This window comes from Thalassophryne amazonica, chromosome 23 (genome assembly GCF_902500255.1).
Source record: "Thalassophryne amazonica chromosome 23, fThaAma1.1, whole genome shotgun sequence".
In the NCBI taxonomy this organism is placed as follows: Eukaryota; Metazoa; Chordata; class Actinopteri; order Batrachoidiformes; family Batrachoididae; genus Thalassophryne; species Thalassophryne amazonica.
In genome coordinates this window covers 2108219-2119195 of record NC_047125.1, presented here as the reverse complement: position 1 = coordinate 2119195, position 10977 = coordinate 2108219, and the positions used below count along the sequence as shown (strand labels likewise).

The 10977-nt window shown below is 38.0% G+C and overlaps 1 long non-coding RNA gene across 1 annotated transcript in view; it reads right to left on the bottom strand.

Annotated features, from left to right (window-relative positions):
- The window catches only part of LOC117504894, a 797517-nt gene that overhangs the window by 348125 nt on the left and 438415 nt on the right, over positions 1-10977 (bottom strand). The gene's annotated exons all lie outside the window — the stretch shown is intronic.

The window sequence follows — 10977 nt, the reverse complement described above, 5'->3', positions numbered from 1 at the left end:
GAAAAATTCTGGAGACCACTCTTTGAAGACCCAAAACAACACCAAGAGGCTGAGTGAATTGAAAAAATACAACAGAAAAACAAAGACAAACAGCAAATGCCAGCAATTGTAATCACTGAAGAGGAAATCGGAAAGAAAATGAGTGAATACGGTAACTTCAAGGCACCTGGCATCGACAAAATCCCAAATTTTTGGCTGAAAAGACTGACAGCATTACACCAACATTATGTCGTGGCTTTCACAAAAATATTGAACGGAGAAGAGGACACACCAGACTGGCTAACGACAGGGAACACAAGCCTACTACCAAAGACCAAGGAAACACAGCTTCCCAACAAGTACAGACCCATCTGCTGCCAAACAACAATGTACAAATGGCTGACAGGAATCATAACTGATGCCATTTATGAACATCTTGACACGGGTGGCTACCTGGAAAATGAACAGAGAGGTTGTTCCAGAAGAAGATTAGGAGCTAAAGACCAGTTACTGATAGACAAAGTTATCCTGGAGGACTGCAAAAAAGGAGGAGGAACCTCAGCATGGCTTGGATTGATTACAAAAAGTCATTTGACAGCGTACCACACTCCTGGATCATGAGGTGCTTAGAACTCTACAACATCAATGAGGAAATAAGATCTTTCCTGAGAGCACAAATGAACAAGTGGAACACCACCATCACCCTCAATCACACAGAGGGACAAATAACAATCCCAGACGTACGAGTTCAGAGAGGGATACTTCAAGGAGACAGCCTTTCACCTCTCTTATTCTGCTTAATCATGGACCCGCTCAGCAAGATCCTGAAGGAGCATGACATCAGGTATGACTTAAGTAGAGGCAGAGGAAGGAAAAATCAAAAAACTCGTGAACCATCTGCTGTTCATGGAAGATTTGAAAATCTATGCCAACACAAAAAAGGGACTCAGTCAGCTCTTGGAAACTGTCCATAAGTTCTCCAAAGACATTGGTATGGAATTTGGACTGGATAAATGCTCAAAACAGAACAGACAGACAAGAACAGAAAACATACAGTTGGATGAAGGGAGCTACATTGAAAATACATTGGGATACTTTCTGTTTTTGGCATGACATCTTTGCACACGCAGTTAATATCTACGCGTGTGAAATAATATAATATGCCTGAACGCATTTTATTTATTTATTTATTTTTTACATGAGTGGTTTTGGCACTGATCTGATGCCATATCTGTTTCTCTGAGTGTAATGACGTCTTAATGTTGGAATTGTAAGTTTTTAGGAAAATATGGACTTTTTTAGGGTGAAAACTGAAATTCACCCAAATTTTTTCCTTCACTTCTTGATGGATTTTGATGTTTGTTTTTGTTTGTTTCATCTAAACACTGATTTACAATCCTTCCTCTCACAATATTGAACTTTTGAATTGTTTTGAAAATTGTAGAAAATTTTTTATGGTGAAAATAGTGAAATTCACCAAAACACTTTTTTCTCTTTCAGTTTCTGATATATTTTAATTCTGTTGGTTTTGTTTTGTTTTTTTTAAACACTGTTCATAATTCATCCTTGTGGATATATGAAACAATAAATTTTAGTAAAAAATGGATTTCATTAAGTCAAATTCATGTAAAAGTTTTCATTTTGTTTCATATTAGGTTGATTTATTTACACACTGTTCTCAGTTGTTCTTCACAAAATTATGATTTTGTTGAAAACAAATATTGTGTGTTTGGAAAACAATAAAATTTACCAAACTGGTGAATTTAGTTTTGTTTGAATTTCTATTCTTCCATGTTGAATTTTAAATGCCAACTTTTGGTCATGAAAAACCATGAAATTCAACCACAGTTGTACAAGTTCCCAAATTGCATGAAAGAGAGGAACAAAAAAAATCACCACAAGATGATATTCAAGGAATTTTAAACAGTCATTGAATTTTTGGAGGAGAATCTCAACTTCCAGCAAAAATATTTCCAGTAAATTTCTGTCCTCTGATCCAGTCGACACACTGCTGTCAACATTTCAGCTGCTACTTCAGGTTTTATTCAAAAGTCTATTTACACAATAGTGTAAACACTAAAATGACTCTTACAGAATTTACAGCTGTTGGTAAAGAATTTTATTTGTGGTGTGTCATCATTTTCCTCACCTGCATAGTGCAGGGAAATAATTAGGAGAATAAACCTGGGTGAGCTCTGGTTATTAACTAGAACCGGTTCATGATGTCTGCTGCTGTACCTGTAAGGTCAGAGGTCGATGGTGGAGGTGGAACGAGGAGTGTCTTAAAGGGGAACAACATTTTTCCTGAATCAGCGGCGTTTCTGATTCTGTCATGGAGACAATTTGGCAGCAGAAATGCTGGAAGATCAACATGACAGAAGAGACGGACATGAACTGAGGACAACAGGGTGTCCAGATTTACAACGCTGCTGTTCAGCTGCTCTGATCAGGTTTCTGACAGCTTCAGTCAGCTGGATGTTGGAGGTAAGAGGGCGGAGCTTATCAAGGCTGGAGGTCAACCAGGACAAAGTGCTGTGAGGAGACGTCACAGCTGAGAGAAGTGAGCAGGTGATGGACTGAAGGTTGTGTCCAAAGTGATTGTTTCAAGAAGATTTTGTAGATTTTCCTGAAGAGAAACTAAATTAAAGGAAAAATGTTCTGAAAAATAGAGCGACCGCTGTGTCGTCTTTGTGAGACAGTCGGCAGCAAAATCAGGGATGAGATCAAAGTGCGCTTAAAGAGTCCAGAGACACCACTCGAGTGACCTTCAGTCCTCATGCAGTATGAGTCCTCAGAGTATGCATCACTCTGCATTTAATCATTAGTGATCGATCTCTGCCCCCCTTCTCGGCATGTCTTTTTCCTGGTTCTTTCCCTCGGCCCCAACCAGTCTCAGCAGAAGACTGCCCCTCCCTGAGCCTGGTTCTGCTGGAGGTTTCTTCCTGTTAAAAGGGAGTTTTTCCTTCCCACTGTAGCCAAGTGCTTGCTCATAGGGGGTCGTTTTGACCGTTGGGGTTTTTCATAATTATTGTATGGCCTTGCCTTACAATATAGAGCGCCTTGGGGCAACTGTTTGTTGTGATTTGGCGCTATATAAAAAAAAAAGTTGATTGATTGATTGATCTCAGTCTCAGTTCAGACTGGTGAAAATCTGATCCGGTTTGAATCAGAGCAAAACTCAGCCACGTGTGAATGTTACTGAACTCCAAAATCAAACACTTTGTGTTCACTCAGAGTCACACAGTCTGAGTTTGACAAATTCAGTCTGACAGCAGCTGGAAAGAAACTTCTAGACTCCAGAAAAACATCTGGATTCAGCAGATAAATTCCACTGATCTTAAAACCTGTCTGGATCAGGGATGAGAATTTTCCACAGATCCGTGGATTTCAGAGTTTTTCTGGTCCATTTCTGAGATCAGAGTAAATCTGTTGAGAAAATGTTTGGGTGTTGGTGCAGCGCGGGTCGTCGGTGCCAGTTAAATCTTTCCTCATATACATGTGAACCATCATAGTGCTGCTGAAACTCCAAACTAAAACGCTCAACATCATTGTTTACTTTTTCTACAACAGCGAACTTTCATCCAATCAGAATCTCTGTAATATCTAAAGTCACTGAAAGAACCCGGATGTGGACATTTTGAGTTTCTGCAAGTTTAGTTTGTCAAGCTGCATCATAACATGATCAAAATTACAGAGAGAAGGAAGACCACGTTAAAGACATCGATAGTGGTGTAAAAAAAAAAGTTTAAGTGGACATGAACAGGACAAAAGTAAGACTCATATGGAGTTAAATTTGTCTCATTAATACTTGCAAATGCACAGAGGGTGATTTTATTCCGCTATTTGTACACGTGCTTTGCTCCACAAACACAAAAGCATTTGCAAAACTGAAAATTCTGTTTCTGAAGTGTGATTCAGCATTTGTAGATCACCGTTTACACGTATTCATTGTGTTGCTCACTTACGCAGTATTGAGATATTCTCAGCACAAAACTTCAGTTGAGATCCACAAATATGTATGTCGCTATTCTCATTTCCATCCAGTAGATGGCAGTGTTGCTCTATGCATTTTGACTGGCGGGGGGCAGTGCAGCTAAACACAGGACAGAATTTTCAGTTTTGCAAATGCTTTTGTGTTTGTGGATCATAAAGCACGTGTACAAATCGAGGGATATTTGTAAATCACCCTCTGCTCTTTTAAAAGTATTAATGAGACAAATTTATTTGAGCAACTTCATCTGTTATCACTGAAGCACTTTGTAAACATCAACACGATGGAGTTTGATGTGGAAGAGTTCAGAAATATATGATTGGTATGTTTTGATTCTAGTTGGCGATGAAAAACTTGGGAGTTAACTTTGTGTTATAGTCAGAACAAGAAGCTGCACTAAAGGCCTTTCTTCCACTCGCTCAGTTTAGATGGGTACCCTGGTGGATCTGAACTTCGTCCATTGATGGTTGATGGAGGCTCCTGTGCTCATTGGGACCATCAAAGCAGCAGAAATGTTTTTGTTCCCTTCCCCAGATTTTTGCATGGAGACAATCTTGTCTCAGAAGTCTACAGACAATTCCTTTGACTTCATGGTTTGTGCTCTGTCAACTGTGGGACCTTATATGTAGACAGGCTGTGTATGTGGATAAGAACATGGATTATAAAATAGTAGACAATATGACAACTGTGATTGATAACTTATTAGAATGTATAACTATTGAAATATGTGAAGAAAAAAGCAAAAATGTATTAGTCAGCTGTATATATAGAGCACCAGGATCTAGTATTGAAACATTCACTGACTGTATGGGAAAAATGTTCTCAAAAACTAATCAAAAAACTGTGTTCATTTGTGGTGACTTAAATATTGATCTGCTCAATCCAAATAAGCATAAAATAACAGATGAATTTATCAGTATAATGTACAGTATGAGTTTATATCCAAAAATCACCAGGCCAAGCAGAATTACATCCCATAGTGCCACCTTAATTGATAATATATTCAGCAATGATATTGAGAATAACACTGTGAGTGGATTATTAATCAATGACATTAGTGATCATCTACCAGTTTTCATCGTTTATAATAGAAACCATCGGCGGAATCAGCCAGAGGAGAAAATAAAATACAGGCGAGTGCGGACAGAGGAAAACATGAACACACTAAAGAAGGATTTACAGGAGCAAAACTGGGAAAAGGTATACAGTGAAAGTGATGTTGATAGTGCATATGAAACTTTTTTACAAATATTTACATCATTATATGATAAAAATTGTCCAATTAAACAAGACTACAGAAAACAAAAAATCCAAGCTCGACCATGGATGACGAAAGGGTTACGAAATGCATGTAATAAGAAAAATACACTGTATAGAGAATTCATAAAACTAAAGACTAAAGAGGCAGAAAATAGATATAAGAAATACAAAAATAGATTAACTAATATTATACGGGTATGTAGGAAGGAATATTATAGTAACATATTATATAATAACAAAAACAATATTAAAGGAATATGGGATATATTAAATAGCATTATCAAAAATGGTAATAAAAAACAGAGTTACCCTCAGTATTTCATTGATAATAATGTCAACAAGGAAAATAAGGATGAGGTAGTCAACGGTTTTAATAATTTTTTTGTAAATATTGGACCAAGCTTGGCAGAAAAAATTCCCGATTCCCAACCTGAGGATTGGGATAATAATCTCATAGAAAGAAATCCCTGTTCAATGTTCCTCACAGCAGTGGATGGAAATGAAATTATAGACATTGTGAATAATTGTAAATATAAAACATCTACCGATTTAAATGAAATTGATATGGTGGTGGTAAAACAGGTCATTGAATGGATTGTAGAACCATTAACATACATCTGTAACTTATCATTTCAAACCGGTAAATTTCCCAATCAAATGAAAATAGCTAAGGTTGTGCCGCTGTATAAGACTGGGGATAGACACCACTTCACAAATTATAGACCTGTTTCTTTGCTTCCACAATTTTCCAAATTATTAGAAAAGTTATTCAATAATAGATTAGACAAATTCATAAATAAACATAAATTACTTACTGATAGTCAATATGGATTCAGAGCACATAGTTCAACATCACTTGCATTAATAGAATCAGTTGAGGAGATTACAAACGCCATAGACCACAAATTACATTCAGTTGGAATATTTATAGACCTTAAAAAGGCTTTTGATACAATCAATCATGACATATTAATCAGTAAACTTGAACAGTATGGGATTAGGGGGTTGGTGTTGCACTGGGTGAGAAGCTACTTAAGTAACAGAAAACAGTTTGTGAAGTTGGGGGAATATACATCATCATGCTTGGACAATGCTTGTGGCGTCCCACAGGGGTCAGTATTGGGTCCAAAACTGTTTCTAATTTATATAAATGATATTGTCAATGTTTCCAAAATATTAAAATTAGTATTATTTGCAGATGACACAAGCATTTTTTGTTCAGGGGGGGATTTGCAGGAGTTATTGAGGAGGATCAGTATAGAAATGGGAAAATTGAAAATATGGTTTGACAGAAATAAATTATCATTAAACTTAAGTAAAACAAAATACATGTTATTTGGCTATTGTAATACAGACATACAGGTTCAGTTACAAGTCGAGGGGGTAGATATTGAAAGGGTACATGAAAATAAGTTTCTGGGGGTGATAATAGATGATAAGATAAACTGGAAGACTCATATAAAACATATACAAAGTAAACTGTCAAGAAGCATTTCAGTTCTAAACAAAGCGAAACATATTCTGGACCACAACTCACTCCGCATTCTTTACTGCTCACTGGTTTTACCATATTTACAGTACTGTGCAGAGGTATGGGGTAATACTTATAAAGGTACAACACAATCACTATCAGTAATGCAGAAAAGAGCTATAAGAATTATTCATAATACTGGCTATAGAGATCATACAAATCCACTATTTTTACAATCCAAATTATTAAAATTCACAGACTTGGTTCATTTTCAAACAGTACAAATTGTGTATAAAGCAATAAACAATTTACTTCCAGCAAATATTAAAAATATGTTTTTTAACAGATCAGGGGATTACAGTCTGAGGGGGAAATTTAATTTAAAGCATCAGTGGGCACGAACAACATTAAAAGGTTTCTGTATTTCTGTCTGTGGGGTGAGGATGTGGAACAGATTGGGAGTGGGGCTCAAGCAATGTCCAAGCATGAACCAGTTCAAACAGCGGTACAAAAATATGGTTTTTTCTGGGTATAGGGAGGAGGAAGGGTAATGAGGGTTAGGGTGTTTTTGTTGTTTGCTTCGGCTTGTAAATATATAGTATTTTGTATGTAAGTAGGTATGTGTAGGTGTATATTTATGTTTGTGTATATATACGTGTATATATGTATATGTGTATATATGTGTATGTTGATGTGTATATGTATGTGTGTGTATATATATGTATATATATATATATTGATATCGGTTTAGGTGTGTAGGAATTTATGTGTATATGTGGCAAAGGGTATTACTGGTTGTGGGGAAGAAGGGGTAGGGATAAATAAGCTGATGCTTCACCCTACCCCTTTTCGGACATGTTGGGTACACAGTAGGAACTTTTTTGTTGTTGTCTTTACTGATCTATCTTGTAATTGTTGTTGTATCAAATGTTCGAAATAAACAGTTTTCATTCATTCATTCATTCATTCAGGTGTGTGTCTTTCCAAATCATGTCCAATCAACTGAATTGACCCCAGGTGGACTCCAGTTAAGCTGTAGAAACATCTCAAGGATGATCAGTGGCAACAGGAGGCACCTGAGCGTTTGAGGGGAAAAAAATGAATTTGGTATTGGTATGTGGTCTAGTATTGGCCACCGCCCAATACCAGACCACATGCCCCCCCCCCCCTCCCCCCATGTCAGAGCAAAACCTTTTTTTTTCCTGAAACTTAAACATGTCCTTTATCCAAATTTGACTGGTAACAGTGTATAAACTAGGATGCACTATGCAGTTTTAACGTATTTCCATTGATACTGTCAACCGCATCAAAGAATCCACAGCAGGTGGAAAAAACAATTTGTTGTTTTAATCATGTCTTTGCTTCTAATTGCTGTAAATCATAATCTTGGTGTCTAAACTTGTGTTTTTAGGCCACAGAATCCATTGGTAGTCTTTCTGACAATCTATCACTAACCACTTTTTGAGAAATTTGAGATGAAAATGATTAAAAGTTCATGTTTGCATGGTTCTGGTTTTTGTGCAATTCCTATTTGCACCCTTTGCTCAGCCAAAGTGTTCTTTTTTATTCTTGGTTATTGTAAAGTATAAAATACAGTTACCATGACCATGTCAACAAATTATTTTCCAGGATATGTTACCTGAGAGTCTGAGAAGGATGGTGGACAGTGATAGGCCTCAGTCTACAGGGGGTCAGCTCTCCAAGAAACCTAGGTGGGATAGGACACCAACATCAACATGCCAGCATCCAGTGTGTGTGGTCCATTTGCCTGGATTGAAATCAGACAAATATGGTGAAGTCAAGCTCTTATCTTCAAAGGAGGATGCTGAAGAGATTCTGGCTAAATGACATGACATAAAACATAGGAGACTTGCTGAGCCACTGTACTCACCTTACAAAATGACAGACATCTACAACCAAATTCCAGGTGAGTTATCTGCAAAGTATGGCTATGACTGAGAATGTCATAAGAGATTCACCATGAACTTGACTGGACTTGCTCGATCAGGGGGTTAACATGCTCAGTCAATATCTAGACTTACAAGGAAATCTGGCAACAATATACTGTTTAAATTTAACCTTTCGTTAACCAGGTTAGTCCCATTGAGATTGAGATCTTTTTTACAAGGAAGACCTGGACAATTCTAAAGTTTCCAATTCACCTAAGCTGCATGTCTTTGGGTGTGGGAGGAAGCCGGAGCACCCGGAGGAAACTCACAAAAACACGGAGAGAACATGCAAACTCCACAGGTGGGAATCAAACCCATGACCTTCTTGTTGTGAGGCAACAGCGCTAACCACTAATCCACCGTGCTGCTGTTCACACCTGAGTGTATATTCTGTAATTCTGAAAAATGAAAGAAGATTACAGTCAAAGGATGTTGGATGACTGAAGGTCTCAGTCAATTCGAGTTTGGACGCTGATAAGACATACGTACAAGGAGGAGCTGAGCTGCGAGGAAACAACAAGGTACTCACTAGAATCAGAGGCAAAGATGTTTTTACCTTTGAAGCCAAGTATCATTGTTCATGCAGAACATCATTTCACATGCGAGATGCCACAACTTGGTGGTGCCACAATGAGAGAGAAATGCACAAATGGCACTGGAAGAAACTCATAGATTTGCTTTCGGTAAAGTTTGTGAAGTTATCGAGAAGGAAGTGTTGGTCAACAAGACAATGATGAATCTGGGTGACCTCACAAGATTGTCCATAGCTCATCTGGAGAAAACAGATTTCCCTAATCCAGAATACAGGGGCAGCAAATTATAAGACAAACTCCAGAATCATCCCAAGTATTCATCATCTCGGTCCTTTTGTGAAGTAAAAGAAGGTGGATGGCAATATTGTCTACAGCAGTGGTGTGAGCATGGATGAAGCAATAAGGAAGGCATATCAAATCAAATCAATTTTATTTATATAGCGCCAAATCACAACAAACAGTTGCTCCAAGGCGCTTTATATTGTAAGGTAAGGCCATACAATAATTACGGAAAAACCCCAACGGTCAAAACGACCCCCTGTGAGCAAGCACTTGGCTACAGTGGGAAGGAAAAACTCCCTTTTAACAGGAAGAAACCTCCAGCAGAAGCAGGCTCAGGGAGGGGCAGTCTTCTGCTGGGACTGGTTGGGGCTGAGGGAGAGAACCAGGAAAAAGACATGCTGTGGAGGGGAGCAGAGATCGATCACTAATGATTAAATGCAGAGTGGTGCATACAGAGCAAAAAGAGAAAGAAACACTCAGTGCATCATGGGAACCCCCCAGCAGTCTACGTCTATAGCAGCATAACTAAGGGATGGTTCAGGGTCACCTGATCCAGCCCTAACTATAAGCTTTAGCAAAAAGAAAAGTTTTAAGCCTAATCTTAAAAGTAGAGAGGGTATCTGTCTCCCTGATCTGAATTGGGAGCTGGTTCCACAGGAGAGGAGCCTGAAAGCTGAAGGCTCTGCCTCCCATTCTACTCTTACAAACCCTAGGAACTACAAGTAAGCCTGCAGTCTGAGAGCGAAGCGCTCTATTGGGGTGATATGGTACTATGAGGTCCCTAAGATAAGATGGGACCTGATTATTCAAAACCTTATATGTAAGAAGAAGAATTTTAAATTCTATTCTAGAATTAACAGGAAGCCAATGAAGAGAGGCCAATATGGGTGAGATATGCTCTCTCCTTCTAGTCCCTGTTAGCACATTAGCTGCAGCATTTTGAATTAACTGAAGGCTTTTCAGGGAACTTTTAGGACAACCTGATAATAATGAATTACAATAGTCCAGCCTAGAGGAAATAAATGCATGAATTAGTTTTTCAGCATCACTCTGAGACAAGACCTTTCTAATTTTAGAGATATTGTGCAAATGCAAAAAAGCAGTCCTACAAATTTGCTGAGGTCATCCATGTCTTTATGTCTGTAAGACAATCCTGCAGTTTAGCTAACTGGTGTGTGTCCTCTGGCTTCATGGATAGATAAAGCTGGGTATCATCTGCGTAACAATGAAAATTTAAGCAATGCCGTCTAATAATACTGCCTAAGGGAAGCATGTATAAAGTGAATAAAATTGGTCCTAGCACAGAACCTTGTGGAACTCCATAATTAACCTTAGTCTGTGAAGAAGATTCCCCATTTACATGAACAAATTGTAATCTATTAGATAAATATGATTCAAACCACCACAGTGCCTTTAATACCTATGGCATGCTCTAATCTCTGTAATAAAATTTTATGGTTAACAGTATCAAAAGCAGCGGTGAGGTCTAACAGGACAAGCACAGAGATGAGT